Raw genomic sequence first — 16,981 nt, 5'->3', positions numbered from 1 at the left:
ATGCATGCTCCACACTTAGTTTCCTGCAGACCCTTTCTTCTCCCATCCCCTTACCCAGCAATCATATCTGTTCAGATCCCTGAAAATGGGGTCAAACTGAGGAATCATTGTAGAGTCTGTATAGCATGCTATATTCCAGATGTGGTCTCCTGCTAACCTGTATTCCTTGGCTGCTTTGAGCTGTTAAAACTCTGCGTTTGGATTTTTCACGAATTTCTCCTGCTACAGTGGACAGTTTCACATTCTCCCACGTAATATTTCTTCCCCTAGTTTTTGACAACTCTCATTAATCTATCTTTGTCCTTTTGTCTTAAACATTCCTCTTCACAAGTTCACTTCCTAATTATGTGTCATCAGCAAATATAGTAATCATTTGTGGTGTTCTTCCTTCTCAGTTACTTAGATTACAAATAGTTGAGGCCCCAGCGCTCATCACTCATATAATTCAGGAAACTGTCTTCTCTCCATGGTAGCTCTATATAAAAAAAGCTTTCATTTCAGACAATAACCTTGGTGGCACTTTGTCAAATGTCATCTGGGAATCCAAGTACACTATGCACACTTGGTCCCCTTTATCCAGAGCATGTTACTTCCACAAGAAATGCAAACACGTTGGTTAAACGCGATTGATCTTTCAGTATAATGGTGATTCTGCTTTGGCGATCAATTCTGTCTGAGCTGATTTAAGGTCCTTGAGAGTTGAGAATGTTTAAATGACTCACCTATCATTTCTCTGAACCTGAGAGAATGTAAGCACAATTTAGTCAGGTAGGGCTCTTGTGGCTCGGTTAATGTGATTCCTTGTTTCTACATGTAAGTCCTTGATGTAGATGTTAAATTCTTGAAACCCCAACCCTGATCCTGGTTATCCATCACCAATCAAAGCCTGCTGCTTGATGTGGAAACATCCCGCTTATTCCCCACTCATTTATTCTGCCTTGTTAGCAAAGCAACATTGATAGCAACTTGGCTGAAGGATTGAAACTACTTGTATGAATGGCATTTTTTTCCTGTTTTGCAGGTTTAATGTAATATTCCCCATTGTTCAGTGCTCTGACAACTGTTGTTTTTGATAATTTGTCCTTGGGGTTCAGGGCATGTTTTGAAATGCCACATATGAATCCAAACGTAGGAAACGGTAAGGAAGTTTAATTCCGAACTTGAGGAAATGTAGCAATGAAATGTGTGAGCACACGCCTGAAGAAGTGCAACACAGCCATGTTTGTGGTGATGCATTTTACTTAGATGAATGAGGAGGGGTGAGACATGATGAAAGATAAAAGTTTCAAGCAGTGCAGCAAGAGAAATCTTGACGATTTCTTCACACAGCGAACAAATGAATGAAGTAGTTATTAAAGCATATAAATAGTGTGTGGAAACCAGAAAGCTCTGATCAACTTTGACAAAACCCAGTTAGATACAAGCTGAAGCTTTGTCCATTTCTAGATGTCACCTTTTATAGTGTCATAGAGTCATACAGCATATAACCTGAAATACTCCCATTTGCCTGCGTTCGGTCCATACCCCTCTAATCCCTTCCAATTCGTCTACTTGATCAAATGCCTTTTAAATGGTGTAATTGTACCCCGTTATGAAGGATGTAAAGGCTTTGGAGAGTATGCAGAAGATACTTAAGTTTTCCAGGGCACTGTTAGAAGTGGAGAAGGTTAAAGAAGGTTTGAAGACTCTTTTAAAATCATGAAAAATGTCACCTGAATGAATAGAATGTGTTTCCAATACTAGAATTGGTTACCAAGGAGCATAGATTCATGGTAATTGCCTGATAGTGTCCAAAGTTCTTTAGCCAAATGCTATTAAATGCTCTGTGCTGGAAGTGGTGAGGATTTGGAGTGTGTTGCCTCGCAGAGTGGTGGTTCCAGATTTAATTACTTTGGGAAAACATTACGAAGAGTGTAGGCCAATGGAAGTCAAGTGCAACAAGCAGAATTACTGTTCAAAAGAGCCAACAGAGGCTTGATAGATGAAATAGCAGTATCCTGTGTTGCTTTGTTGTGATTTGCTGCTCCTTTTGAATTGCTTTAGTTGGAGTTGAAGTGGGAAGCACTTCTACTGCGGACATAGTTCACTAACTCTCTCATTTTGTCAGTGCTTTTATATTGGGAATCTTTGCATTCTACGTTTTATTCCCATTGATAGACTGCGGGCTTTACTGGTGGGGCTAGCATTTATTGCCCTTGTCGAATTGCCTTTGAAGGTGGTGTTGAGCTGTCATCTTGAACTGATGGAGTTCATTTGTTGCAGGTACACCTATAACACTGGGAGGGAATTCTAGGATTTTGACCTGATAAAACCGAAGAAACAACATTGTTTCCAAGAGAGGATGAGTGGTTTGAAAGGTAATTTGGAGGGATTGGTTTTCTTATGTATCTGCTATCTTAACCTGTGCACGTTAACCTTCAGGCTTGGAACATACTGTCTACAATTCCATCTTGTAGGAAGTACACACTGCTGGGTGGTGATGACGTGACTGAATGTTTGTGGGTGTGATGCTAATCAAGTGGGCTGCTTTGTCCTGGATGGTGTGAAGCTGTTTTTCTGTTGGTGTTACATTGAACCCAACAAATGGAAAGTATTCCATCAAAAAGTCCTAACTTATACATTGTTGGTGGACTAGTTTTGGGGGGCCAGGAAGTGAATTACTGACTGCAGCAAGTATTTGCTTCTGACCTGCTCTTGAAACCATAATGTTTATTGTCAGTTCAGTTTCTGGCCAGTGGTAACCGTCAAGATGATTGTGCAAGTTTGAATGATGGTAATGCCATTAAATGACAAGGGATAACGGTTCAGCTGTCTCCTGTTGATCCTGTTTGCTGTCTGGAACTTGTGTGACAACTATCAGCCCAAACCTGGATATCGGCCAGGTCATGCTAGATTTTGACATGGTCTGCTTCAGTATCTGAGGAGTTGCAAATGATGCACATCGTGCAATCATTGGAGAGCAAGTCACTTAAATATGGAATATCGTGCATGTTTCTCCTTTGTACTTTGGACTTGGAAGCAGCACTGATTGTAATAAATGCCAACCTTGTGTTGCTCTGGAAAAAGCCACACTCCAACCATTGATCCACCTTCAGGGGTATTTAATTAATGGTGGTGTGTGCACTAGTCTCTTGCATATCAGGGTCAGAATCTAGGTTCAAAAACAAAGTTGCTGGAAAAGCCCAGCTGGTCTGGCAGTATCTGAAGGAAAAAACAGCTAACACTTCAGGTCTGGTGACCCTTCCTCAGAACGCAAAAATCTAGGTTCCTTGATCTTAAGGGTGTTTGTGAGCAACAGGAATCAAACAGCTTTTGGGTGTGGTTCATTGGTTGTTGACCCACAAGTTTCAATTTATTGAAATGGCAGCATAACCAATGTCAATCTAGTTGCAAGCATAGCTGGTGTTCTCCAATTTGTTTTTGCGTTTCAGATCTCCAGCATTTGCAGTTCTATATTTTACTTAAGTTGAGAGACCAATACGTCTTTGACATATTACCCTTAGATTTTCATGAATTTTCAAAGAGCCAATTGTTTTATTGCCAAATCTCGTTCAGTCACACTTATGCTCACAGGATATATTTCAAAAATATCTTGTCATATCACTCTACTGCCAAACTTAATCTTTCACTTTACTTTTCAAGGATTTGTTTAACCTCTTGTTGTTTCGTACCATACAAGGTGAAGTTGAAATTATTTCAAAAAAGACCCAATGATCAATCAGAGAGTTTAGCCCTCTCTGAAGCACCAGTCTTCCATTGTCTTGTCCATTGGGTTGCACAGCCTGTTTCTCTAAGTTCTATTCAGCTGAATGTGTTAATGACTCATAGCCTAGGTTTCCATTTTGGAAGTTAATACTTCTGAGTAACCAATAACATGAAGTGTGGACAAATTACTAATTTTAAGTTGAAATTGTGAAATGAGTCAGTTCATCCTTGAGATAACAGGAAAAGATAACATCTACTGTTTTGTATAGATCATAAAGTGTGAAACTGGATGAACACAGCAGGCCAAGCAGCATCTCAGGAGCACAAAAGCTGATGTTTCGGGCCTCGGCCCTTCATCAGAGTATTGACTATTTTGTGTTGGATGAGTGTCTGGACTGAAAATTTGGAGCCCACAAATTTTGTTTTTAATTCCAAAGTCATGTATTTTTGTAAATATAAATTACAAACAGTGCTGTTCACACTGATTTTTGTGGAACCAGACTACTGATACTTTGAAACAATGGGTGTCTATCTCTTCTGTATTACCTCTTCTTTCTACCTTAGCAGCCACCATCTGTTCTCTTTGTCTGACTTCTGATGCTCTGATTTTATTCGTTAGTGCATTACTTTAGGAACTTTTTCACGTCCTTTTAGAAGCCTTCATGTACTGAATTCTCCTTGACTAGCTCTTCTATTCACCCCTTTGAAGAATTGGATGATATTAAGTTATTCCTCAATTAAAACCCAATCTGATTGTTCAGTTTGATATTTTAGATTTTGGATCTTTTTTACTGTTTGATCCTTTAAGGATTCCATTAATTCTCTTAGCGCTGATGTTAAGCTGACTGATTTGTCATTTTGTGACATCCTTTCTCCTTAAAGTTGAGCACAATATTAACTTCCTACCAGTCTGCTGGCAATAACCTTATTGCTTCAGGGCAATATATACAGATCGAGTGGGACAACGCATGGTTATTCCAGTATACTGTGGGAAATTATCCACAATGGTAGGAAAAATAGAAAGTCAGAGAATTATTATTTAAATGGTGATAGATTGTGAAATGTTTATGTACAAAAGAGCATGAGCAAGGACTTGAGTGTCCTTGTATCTGCGTCACTGAAGGCAAGTAGACTGGTGTAACAAACGAACGCAAATGGTATCAGAGATAATGGGAACTGCAGATGCTGGAGATTCCAAGAAAATAAAATGTGAGGCTGGATGAACACAGCAGGCCAAGCAGCATCTCAGGAGCACAAAAGCTGACGTTTCGGGCCTAGACCCTTCATCAGAGAGGGGGATGGGGGGAGGGAACTGGAATAAATAGGGAGAGAGGGGGAGGCGGACCGAAGATGGAGAGTAAAGAAGATAGGTGGAGAGAGTGTAGGTGGGGAGGTAGGGAGGGGATAGGTCAGTCCAGGGAAGACGGACAGGTCAAGGAGGTGGGATGAGGTTAGTAGGTAGCTAGGGGTGCGGCTTGGGGTGGGAGGAAGGGATGGGTGAGAGGAAGAACCGGTTAGGGAGGCAGAGACAGGTTGGACTGGTTTTGGGATGCAGTGGGTGGGGGGTAAGAGCTGGGCTGGTTGTGTGGTGCAGTGGGGGGAGGGGATGAACTGGGCTGGTTTAGGGATGCAGTAGGGGAAGGGGAGATTTTGAAACTGGTGAAGTCCACATTGATACCATGAGTCTGCAGGGTTCCCAGGCGGAATATGAGTTGCTGTTCCTGCAACCTTCGGGTGGCATCATTGTGGCACAGCAGGAGGCCCATGATGGACATGTCATCAAGAGAATGGGAGGGGGAGTGGAAATGGTTTGCGACTGGGAGGTGCAGTTGTTTGTTGCGAACTGAGCGGAGGTGTTCTGCAAAGCGGTCCCCAAGCCTCCGCTTGGTTTCCCCAATGTAGAGGAAGCCGCACCGGGTACAGTGGATGCAGTATACCACATTGGCAGATGTGCAGGTGAACCTCTGCTTAATGTGGAATGTCATCTTGGGGCCTGGGATGGGGGTGAGGGAAGAGGTGTGGGGACAAGTGTAGCATTTCCTGCGGTTGCCGGGGAAGGTGCCGGGTGTGGTGGGGTTGGAGGGCAGTGTGGAGCGAACAAGGGAGTCACGGAGAGAGTGGTCTCTCCGGAAAGCAGACAGGGGAGGGGATGGAAAAATGTCTTGGGTGGTGGGGTCGGATTGTAAATGCAAAAATTCCATCCCCTATTCCCAATTCCTCCGCCTCCGCCGCATCTGCTCCCACGATAAGACATTCCACTCGCGCACATCCCAGATGTCCAAGTTCTTTAAGGACCGCAACTTTCCCCCCACGGTGATCGAGAACGCCCTTGACCGCGTCTCCCGCATTTCCCGCGACACATCCCTCACACCCCGCCCCCGCCACAACCGCCCCAAGAGGATCCCCCTCGTTCTCTCACACCACCCTACCAACCTCCGGATACAACGCATTATCCTCTGACACTTCCGCCATTTACAATCCGACCCCACCACCCAAGACATTTTTCCATCCCCTCCCCTGTCTGCTTTCCAGAGAGACCACTCTCTCCGTGACTCCCTTGTTCGCTCCACACTGCCCTCCAACCCCATCACACCCGGCACCTTCCCCTGCAACCGCAGGAAATGCTACACTTGTCCCCACACCTCCTCCCTCACCCCCATCCCAGGCCCCAAGATGACATTCCACATTAAGCAGAGGTTCACCTGCACATCTGCCAATGTGGTATACTGCATCCCCTGTACCCGGTGCGGCTTCCTCTACATTGGGGAAACCAAGCGGAGGCTTGGGGACCGCTTTGCAGAACACCTCCGCTCAGTTCGCAACAAACAACTGCACCTCCCAGTCGCAAACCATTTCCACTCCCCCTCCCGTTCTCTTGATGACATGTCCATCATGGGCCTCCTGCTGTGCCACAATGATGCCACCCGAAGGTTGCAGGAACAGCAACTCATATTCCGCCTGGGAACCCAGCAGCCATATGGTATCAATGTGGACTTCACCAGTTTCAAAATCTCCCCTTCCCCTACTGCATCCCTAAACCAGCCCAGTTCATCCCCTCCCCCCACTGCACCACACAACCAGCCCAGCTCTTACCCCCCACCCACTGCATCCCAAAACCAGTCCAACCTGTCTCTGCCTCCCTAACCGGTTCTTCCTCTCACCCATCCCTTCCTCCCACCCCAAGCCGCACCCCTAGCTACCTACTAACCTCATCCCACCTCCTTGACCTGTCCGTCTTCCCTGGACTGACCTATCCCCTCCCTACCTCCCCACCTATACTCTCTCCACCTATCTTCTTTACTCTCCATCTTCGGTCCGCCTCCCCCTCTCTCCCTATTTATTCCAGTTCCCTCTCCCCATCCCCCTCTCTGATGAAGGGTCTAGGCCCGAAACGTCAGCTTTTGTGCTCCTGAGGTGCTGCTTGGCCTGCTGTGTTCATCCAGCCTCACATTTTATTATCTTATAACGCAAATGGTATGTTGGCCTTAATTCTGAGATGCTTTGAGTATAGCAAAAACATGTCTTGCTGCAGTTGTGCAGGGTCTAGGTGAGACAACACCAAGTGTCATGTGTCTCTTTGTTCAGTCTCTTTTTAAAAAAGACAAGTAGACTTGAATGGCAGGTTGGTTGTATGAGGAGTGATTTGGGCTTGTATCCATTGGACCTTCATAGAATTAGAGGGGATTTTGTTGGAACATGACCAATTCTGACAGAGCTGGACAAAGAGGGTGCATGGATAATGTTTCTAAGGGCATTCTAGAACATGGAGTGGACCACTTTGGACTGAGATGAAAAATTTCTTCACACAAAGGGAGCTGAAGCTGTAGAAGCCAGGACCATAAAAGGAGTGGAAGCTAAATGAATGAATGTGTTTAAGAAGGAAAAAATTTTGAGACTTAAATGGCATCAAGGGATATGAGAAAAGCACAGTCAGGCATTGCAATTGAAAATCAGCCATGATCAAACTGAATGACTGGGCAGGCTTAGTGGGCTGAGTGTTGGCCCTATTTTTGATATTTTGGCCACGTATTATTATTATTAATTGTGCAATTGTCCATTTGCAATTTCTAAAGTACCCTGTTCAAGATCTTGAACATTTGATTTCCTATTCCAATTGAGGCTATTAAGAGTCTTGAAGGTAGTATTAAATGGGGTAACAGGTCTCTTACCTGCTAATTAGTGCTTTTTCAACAACCTATTGGTAATTTTTCAGGCCGTCATAAAATAATTTGATTTAGTTCCCACGGTTACCTGTGGTGGGGTTTGTACAGAACCATAACTGCTAACTACTGCATCTGGCCTGCCAGAGTTCTTCAGTTTAAGTTTTTAGTATCCTTGGTGTTTCCAAATGGCCTACATTTTACATGACCTTAGGAATGCATTCAAATTGTGGAGACAAACATTTAATATGGAAAAAATTGACACATTGGTTTTTACTCAGTTGCAAGTGGGCCAAGTTAGTTCGGCTTACTGCAGATGACAGAACATTGTCTGTTTAACACTTTGCCTGATCAAAAAAAATTTTGTGCAGCTATTTCTGTTAATGTTGCATGGGCTTAAAAAAACCCTTTTCTGGCATTTTGAAGAACTTTTTTTATAACACCTTTGATTACAGCAGGACATTTGACTATTTCACAGGCCATGAAATCCTCTCCTTTCTCAGCATATAATTGTGGACAATTGCAGCCAAGATGTGTCACTCCCTTTTTATAGCAGTTCTTCCTGTTATCTGACTTGTGTATTTTCAGGTTTCATGCATCTCTTCATTTCTGTGGTTCCTTTTGCCTTGTTGTGCATGATAACCTGAGACGAGATTATCAACTACTTGGACCGAAAGGTAGAGGAATAGAATTAGGACATTCGGTCCATTGCGTCTGCTCTGACTTTGATCAGATTTATGTTTTCCTGCCTTCTCCCCATAGCCCTTGATTCCCTCACTAATCAAGAGCCTATTTATCTCTGTCTTAAATACTTGCAATGACTTAGCTTTCACAGCCCTCCATGACACTGAGTTCCACACATTAACTACCCACTTACTGAAGAAATTCTTCAACTCAGTTCTGAGGGGTCACCCCTTCACTCAGAGGCTGTGCCCTTGGGTTGCAGTCTCTTGGACGAGTGGAAATGTCATCCCCATGTCCACTCTCTATCCTAGCCTCTCAATATTCTGAGCCTTCTACAGCCTCAGCAGTACATGTCTGCTCTTGTATTCTAGCTCTCTTTAAATGGATGCTAACATTACATATACCTTCCAAACTGCCAACTGAGCCTGTGTATAAACTTTAGAATCATGAACTAGGACTTCCAGGTCTCTTTGTGTTTCAAGATGTCTAATGCCTTCTCACGTTTAGAAAACAGTCTATGTCTCTGTTCCTACCAAAGTGCATAACCTCACACTTGCCCACTTGGGATTCCATTTGCCACTTTGCTCAACCAGTCTGTCTAGGTCCTTCTGCAGCCCCTCTGCTGCTTCAACACTGGGTCCCTCCACCTACCTTTGCCATAGAAGCTCTACAGTGTGGAAGTGATCCATTTGGCCCATCAAGTCCACACTGAGCCTAAAAAGTGCATCCCACCCAGACCCACCTGCAAACGAGGCAACAATACCCTCTGTTCTGTTATCCATTTGGTTAATTATAATGTGAATAATTGTGGTTCCAACACTGACCCCTGTGGAACTCCACAGTCATCAGCAACCATGATGAAAAAGACCCTTTATCCTCACTCTTTACTTTCTGCCAGTCAGCCAATCCTGTATTCATGCTAGTACTTTGTACCTAACATCATGGACCTCTGACCTTATTGAGTAGCTTCCTGTTTGGCTTCTTGAAATCACATCTCCAGGCTTTCCTTTTCTAACTTGCTTGTTACTACTTGAAAGATTTCTAACAAATTTGCAGATGTGACCTCCCCTTGATGTGGCCATGCTGACTCACGCTTATTTTACTATGCAGTTGCAAGTGCTCCACAATTTCATGCTCCATGGATTAGAATCTTACCAACAACCCCTCTCTCTCTCTCTGTCTGTCTGTCTCTCTCTCTTTCTCCCTCTCTTTCTCTGTCTCCCTCTCTTTCTCTGTCTCCCTCTCTTTCTCTGTCTCCCTCTCTTTCTCTGTCTCCCTCTCTCTCTCTGTCTCCCTCTCTCTCTCTGTCTCCCTCTCTCTCTCTGTCTCCCTCTCTCTCTCTGTCTCTCCCTCTCTCTCTCTGTCTCTCCCTCTCTCTCTCTGTCTCTCCCTCTCTCTCTCTGTCTCTCCCTCTCTCTCTCTGTCTCTCCCTCTCTCTCTCTGTCTCTCCCTCTCTCTCTCTGTCTCTCCCTCTCTCTTTCTGTCTCTCCCTCTCTCTTTCTGTCTCTCCCTCTCTCTTTCTGTCTCTCCCTCTCTCTTTCTGTCTCTCCCTCTCTCTTTCTGTCTCTCCCTCTCTCTTTCTGTCTCTCCCTCTCTCTTTCTGTCTCCCTCTCTAAACAGGGGCATTACATTAGCCATTTCCAGTCCTGCCTGTAGTGATTCCTGAAAGATCACTCATTCTCTAATCTCTTTGTCTATCTGCTTTGGAACTTGGCAGTATAGTTCATCTGGTTCAGGTGATTTATCCCCCTTCAGACCTTTCTCTTCGAACAATCTATATGTTTATGATGTACAGTTTGCAAGGGTTTTTTTGTTCAATAATGGTTGAACCTAACACTTGAAGTTCAAAATCTGCTTTGGGCTCCACTTTCAAACAGATCTGCATTCATTAAGTTTAAATCTGGGAGTTTGTGGCCCATTACTGCGATACACTGTATACTGTGTATTATTTTACAGATGCTGAGAACTACAAAATTGGTTTTTTTAAGACATCAGTATTTTCTTGTCTGTTGTTCTGTTTGTTTTGTGATTTCAACCTCACATTTACTTTTACCCATGTTGATCAGGAGCAGTAAGTTTCCAAGCTCTGATCTTTGAGTTCATGCAGTGCCGAAACTCAAGACTGAAGTTGCACCACTCATTACTGCTGTCCAAATCACATTTCAGCAGTTTGTTTTCTAATTGCACAATTTCTATGTAAGTTGACTTTTTTGTAACAGTTGGTGAAACCTTTGTCAAATTCAGAAATAATGAAATTATCTGAAGAATTAATCTAAATCTGTTATGAAAGAAAATGTCCAGGTGATATTTTGGGGGCACAGGTCTTCTGTAGTCCTTCAGAATAAAATGCTGTTCTGTAGCATTTTGCTAGCTTGTCATATGAGGACTTTCACTTGTTTGACTGTTGCTGACAGGTTGTCATTATTTTGTCAATTGTCATCTTATGACCGTAATATGCTGATTGATATTTTTTTGGCTTGGGTTTAGTTTTGCAGGCCTGAAACCAGTGTCCCTGAATCCTGAAAAGATGATATCCCATGACTGAATTTCTTTGTCTCTTGTATGTCTTGGGAAATCTTGCATAAAAGCCAGAATTTTTTTTAGACTTGAGTCATCTGAAATTTTCTGTTGTCTTTGTCTAGTAGGAATGCAGTCACAATTCAGTGTCGAGGAGTCTAACATGGAATCGGTTTGCTTATTGCATTGCTCACACAGACTACTCAGGCATTGCAGCCCTACCACTAAACTTAGATCTATTCTTGGTGATGCAGTTTCTGTTTGCTTTAATCAGTTTGGCACTTGGTATACAAAATTTCATGGTCAGCTTCAACATCTGGGTGAAGTGGTTTATGTTTGCCAAATCGAAGCAACCCCAATGCAGCAAAGTTAACTCTTTGTCATAAGTGTGTTGCTTAAAAACCCTATTTTAACTTAGTTTGTTTGGCTCCTCACCTTGTGCTAAAAAGTGACAAACACTACACACTTGAATAACAAGTTGTGGAGCTGGATGAACACAGCACGCCAGGCAGCATCAGAGGAGCTGGAAGGCCGATGTTTCGAGTCTGGACTCTTCTTTAGAAAACCACGCACTTGATCCTTGCCCCTTCCCCCAACAAAGTATTTCAAGTGGGATGCTGTGAGATAACTCCAGTGGTCTTGTGTAAGACAGCAAAGTAATGACACCAACACCTGTGGGGAAAATGTATTTAAATTAGTACAATTCACTTATTTCCAATAATGCAGGACAATGAAGTCTTCGAGTTTGAAAGCATCTCATTGCTCTGATGTGATGTTGTCAGCCTATTGATTTGTTTCAAGCTTAGAGCCTTGCTGACTGGTCACTGCGTGTCTGTTGACCTTTCAAAACCAAATGCTTCCAGTATCACAGGCAGTTGGTGCTGAGTAGGTGTTGTACTTATGTACAATGATTCCATTCAATTTGATTGTTAGCCTGTTTTTGCAAAACAATGACACTTGTCTCACTGGGTCTGCAGCCACCTTCCTTTCTCTGAGTAAGAGCCATAGATGCTGCCAAACCTGAGCTTTTCCAGCAACTTGTGTTTTTGTTCCTCTCTGATTATCCTCATGACTATCCCTCCCTTCTCTGCTTTGTCCCCACGACCCCATCCTTCCCTACACCTGTTCCCTCAGACCATGTTCCCTCAAATTCATTCTTATGCAACGATCTGACTTCACTATTTGGCCACAACATCATCTGGCTGTACGCAGACCCTTTTGGGCAGCTGTACAGCTTCGAGGGAATGTTGCTTTGCAACCTATTTTCTTGTACTGTCTCAGCCTGACCTCACCCTTCTGTCCTGTTCCTTCTCTTGCTCGCCTCCCTGCAACCTCTTCCTTCTCTCCTTAGGATGAATTAATTCATTTTGGTAGAAAGCACGAGATGTGCAAGGACCAAGCATAAGGGTTGTTTGCAAATAGTTAAGTTCCTGTTGCAGGTTTTCGGAAGAAAGAAAATGCTCAGCATTCAGTAGGTTTTCAGCAGTAGTGGAGATTACCTTTGATCAATACAATTCTCCCTCTCCGAAGGTCTGATGTGACTATTTCCAACAATATTTGTTCCAGATTTACTGGATTGCAGTATTTTGCTTTAGTTAAACAACAGAAGTAGGTAGATCCCAATGCTGACCAGGAGGAAGTTGTAGGATTTTCACCCAGTAACAGTGGAAATAAATTTATTTAAAATTGTTTTATAATTGGATGAATCGAAAATCTCTTTGCAGTGGTAAAGTCAGTCACCAGAGGGCAGACTGTGTAAAACTGAAGTGCTGTAGCTAATAAATTTTGTGCTGCCGGTAGTGGTGATCTGAAATGCACAGCTTGTGTATGTTGATGGAATTTTGAAGAGTAACTTTGAATACAGAATTGGATAAATACTTCAACAGAAACAGATTGATCTGAAGGTTTTACAAAAAACCATGGAGTAGGATAATTGCATTGCTGCTGGGAAGAGTCTGTGTGGGAATGATGGGTCAAATGACCCCTGTTTTGTTTCTCTAGCAAGTTTGGACAAGCAGGTGAACATTTTTTGGCTATAACCTGGTAAACCTGTGTTTGCAAAGCTATGTTGCTCAGATCCAGAGACCTGTTTGTGTTTTTTTGTAAACTGTTATAACCTTAATATATCTTGGGTCAGTAGAGGGCAATCGTAGCATGGTCAATGTTTAGAATCAGTAACCTCCAAAATATTTAACTAGGAAAGAGAACCACAAAAACTTTGTTTTGAAACATATTGTAACAACTTCTTTGAGTTCCTAACACACAATATCAACAGTATTTCAAGAAATAATTCTTAAAGGTTTGACAATTTTTCTTTACAATTGATACTCTGAATTATCTCAAGACACATTTGCGTATTCACTCCTTTGTATAATCAGCATTGTAGGCTTGAAAAATTAATTAACCGTAACACATTTCAGTTACTCATGCACCAAATTGGAAGTGAATTTTGAGGGAAGTTCTGTAAGTAATTGCCTGCTTAAGGACGTAACAAGGAACTTAAGGCCAAGAGCCATTTATTAAAAGCATGTCAGCTCATGGAGATTCAACTTCAAATGCTCGCTTTGTGTCATAACCCAGTGGTCGCAGCCTGCCGTATTGTACAAATTGTTAGTAAAATTGGTTGGGAACATAAAACGGTACAGCACAGGCCCTTTGGCACATGGTATTGTGCAAGGCATGATACCAAGTTGAAATCATCCTTCCTGCCTGCCTCTGGTCCATATTCCTCCATTCCTTGTTTAATTATGTGCTCATCTAAAAGTCCCTTAAATGCCCCTATTGTATCTGCCTCTACCACCACCCATGGTAGCATGTTCTGGGCACCTACAACTTTTTTTTTAAAAAAGTTGTGACCTACCAACTCTGTGGTAAGTGTTGACACAAAAAAATGACCAACACTTGGCAGCATCGGATTGAGGGCAGAAAGAACTGGCCCTGTTATTTAGAACATTATAGAGGTGAACGACTGTAAATGCAGTTAGGCCTGGGAAGCCTGACTGGTGTTGCAGACTGCTGAAGACTTGCAACTGCTGTTTCTGAGCGCAATGAACTTTAACACAGCCCCAGATTTGAAACTTGTTGTTCAGGTTAACCAACAAAACTAGCTGAATTTTTGACTTGATTTTGCATTTTACAGTTAGTGTTTTAAAAAGAGATCTTTGGAAAGATTCTAATTTGACTATTGTGTGAAGTACTTGATTCTTATTCAGTTAAAGGGAAAGGTATACTGATTTAGGTGTTTCAGCTACCTATCTAAAACTATGCAATCATTCGTGGCTTGACATGAGTGAAGGCATCAAATTTAATATGTCAGCATTAAGTTATGAGACACCATCAGGGAAAGAATTACTGGACTATGAAGAAACATTAGCATGTTTACATACATGCTTTCTTTTATTCCATCCTAAAAGGAGGGGCTGCTCTTAATCTTCAGTCCAACTGATGAATTGCTAGAAATTTAAACATGTGATTTCTCTCAAAAGTCAACCTTTGAGAATTGCTTGTATTTTTTTGTGGGATGCGCATGTCACTGGCTGGCCTGAATTTATTGCCTGTCCCTAATTGCCCTTCAGAACGTGCTGCTGAGAATGTGGCAAGTTTTTGAATATTTGCAAAGCACCAGTTTACTTGATAGGTCCAAGTTAATTTGATAACCCTTCATTTCCTGTTCAGATATTGTTTTGCATTTAGGACTTGTCATTGTAATACAAGTTGATCTTTTTAGGTAAGATATGAAATAAGGGTCTCTGATAGATCAGATGCTCAAATAAATTGCCAATGTTACATTAATCAAAGCACAAATGTTGTCTTTGAGATGCATCCCTTGACTAATGCCTTCAAACCCCAAAGTTTTTGCCCCATTCTCATGATAGGGGTTAACACTAAGAAGGCCGGTATTTCATTTTGACTGAGTTGGCCTCAAAAGTCGTCATCGCTGGTGTTAGCCCAATACTGTCAGATGTAAGAGGGAGACTGCTTTGCTTTGAAAGTTGTTTGCTGTGATTGAGCTCCTTTTTCTCTTCAAGGTAACTAAAGGGGAAATGAATTTGTGTCCATTTAGGGCCATATCAACCAATTCCACATTTAGATGGCTTAACAAAAGCAAAATGAGTGTTTTGAGAAACCTGAATGTGTGCACAACTGGGAGCCATGCATGTGACGATATAAATACAGAAGAGCACAGATAAACTGTTAGGTCCATTGATCCTCCTCCCCCGTTGAATAAAATTGTGGTGGTTGTGACTGAGCCCACAACTCTGTTTATAATCCACGAATCACTTGTAGGTGAAAACTGCATGTAAGTCAAGCCTCAATATACTTAATGAACTGAACCTTTCTAGTCTCTCACGGAGAGAATTCCAAAGACTAACAGCCAATTGACATCGTTTTTTTTCCCCACACCTTGGTTTCCAACTAGGAACTTCTTTGAAACGCTGCTTTGAAATTCCAGATTTGTCCGTGAGGGTAGTATTGAAGCATGTGTCCACTCCATCAGATTCTCATTGTGCTGAACTCTATATTGAAATTCTTCTCAATGCTTTCATCCAGAGAATCAGTCAAGTGAACTTTGCCTGAAATGAGCAACATTGAACAATACAGCATGGTACAGGTCCTTCGGCCTACGATGTTGTGCCAACCTATTATCCAACTAAGATCAAACTTTCCCTATGAGAGGAAACTAAAATGGTGCATGTCATTTGAAGTCCTGTCTCACTGATGTCCTGTTTGATTGTAACAAGGGGTATTTTGCCCTATTTGTTTTAACTTGTTATCAGCAGGAAACTGGCTTCTGTGCATTTGTGAGCACTTGGGGCTGGTTTACTGGCTGACCCTGTCTGCGATGCAAGAAACTGACATAGACTGCGTTTCTATGGCGCTGCTAGTTTTAAACCCAGTCTTTCTAAATGTTAATTGCGGTAAAATGGCACCTGAATGTTCAGTAGCAATCTATCCTGACTCCTTAAAAGGAAGTATGATTTTGTAGAACACAGAACACTACAATGCAGTACAGGCCCTTTGGCCCTCAATGTTGTGCCAACCTGTGAAACCAAACTGAAGTCCATCTAACCTACACTATTCCATTCTATTGTATTTGTGTAACATGCTCATATTTCTCAATGCACAAAGCATGACATGAGCTTTTAATTTGAACTGTAGTTGATGTGGTTAATTAATTTGAAATGCTCTCAACGTAGTCGGACACTAAAACGTTGGAAATATTTTATGTAAACATCTGAAGTGAAGTTCAAGATGCTCTGAGTTTGTTGTCTATTCTACTGCTTTCATATCCCTTGTCACTTTAAGATTGGGCTCCGATCTGATCGTCTGAGTTCCGGAGCAGGGATATTTGTAAAATTGCACAATTAAAATATAACGAACATTTTGACTTTTTAAACTCAGAATTATTGAAATAGACTTTCAAATATTTCTGTTAGGATGGGATGGTGCAGGAAAAGCTCAAGTGTGAAGCAAAATGGGAAAGAGGCATTCAGTAGAACACATCTGATACACTGCTAACAAAATTGAGAATTTTGCAGCATATCTTTGAGGCTTTCTCTGGTCAATTTTCTGTAACCACCAAGCTTGGGAAGTTTTCTAGAAACGTTCCATTACGCTGAGGAGGTTTAAGCCCATGTACATTCTGCTCTGAAAATTCTGTTCCTATTTGACTACTCTGACAGACTTTATCACAATGGCTGAAATTCCTCTACTGAAAGCAATTTATCTCTGTTAATAGTGCCTTTTTTACCAAGAAATTCAATATCTTGCATCTTGACCAAAAGTGAATTGAATTTTCCTTGCACCATATCGTACCTCTTGTCAATGTCCTTATGAAAACTGATGTTGCATAGCCCTTTTCAGTTTGGCAGTCATGAAGGATTGGAAAAATTGGTTGTCGGAATGTAAATATG

The 16,981-nt window shown here is 42.2% G+C and overlaps 1 protein-coding gene across 9 annotated transcripts in view; it reads left to right on the top strand.

The window, feature by feature from the left end:
* The window catches only part of cnot4b (CCR4-NOT transcription complex, subunit 4b), a 142,418-nt gene that overhangs the window by 19,965 nt on the left and 105,472 nt on the right, over positions 1 to 16,981 (top strand). The window contains exon 2 of one of the 9 annotated variants that reach the window (XM_048549544.2): positions 2,263 to 2,357. The exons of the other annotated variants lie outside the window; for them this stretch is intronic. The gene's annotated coding sequence lies outside the window, so the exon portion shown is untranslated. The remainder of the gene's footprint in view (positions 1 to 2,262; positions 2,358 to 16,981) is intronic. 9 annotated transcript variants of the gene reach the window in all.

The sequence above is a fragment of the Stegostoma tigrinum genome, chromosome 18 (assembly GCF_030684315.1).
Source record: "Stegostoma tigrinum isolate sSteTig4 chromosome 18, sSteTig4.hap1, whole genome shotgun sequence".
Lineage (NCBI taxonomy): Eukaryota > Metazoa > Chordata > Chondrichthyes > Orectolobiformes > Stegostomatidae > Stegostoma > Stegostoma tigrinum.
Note: the sequence above shows the minus strand (reverse complement) of the source record. Positions and strands in the feature narration are given on the sequence as shown.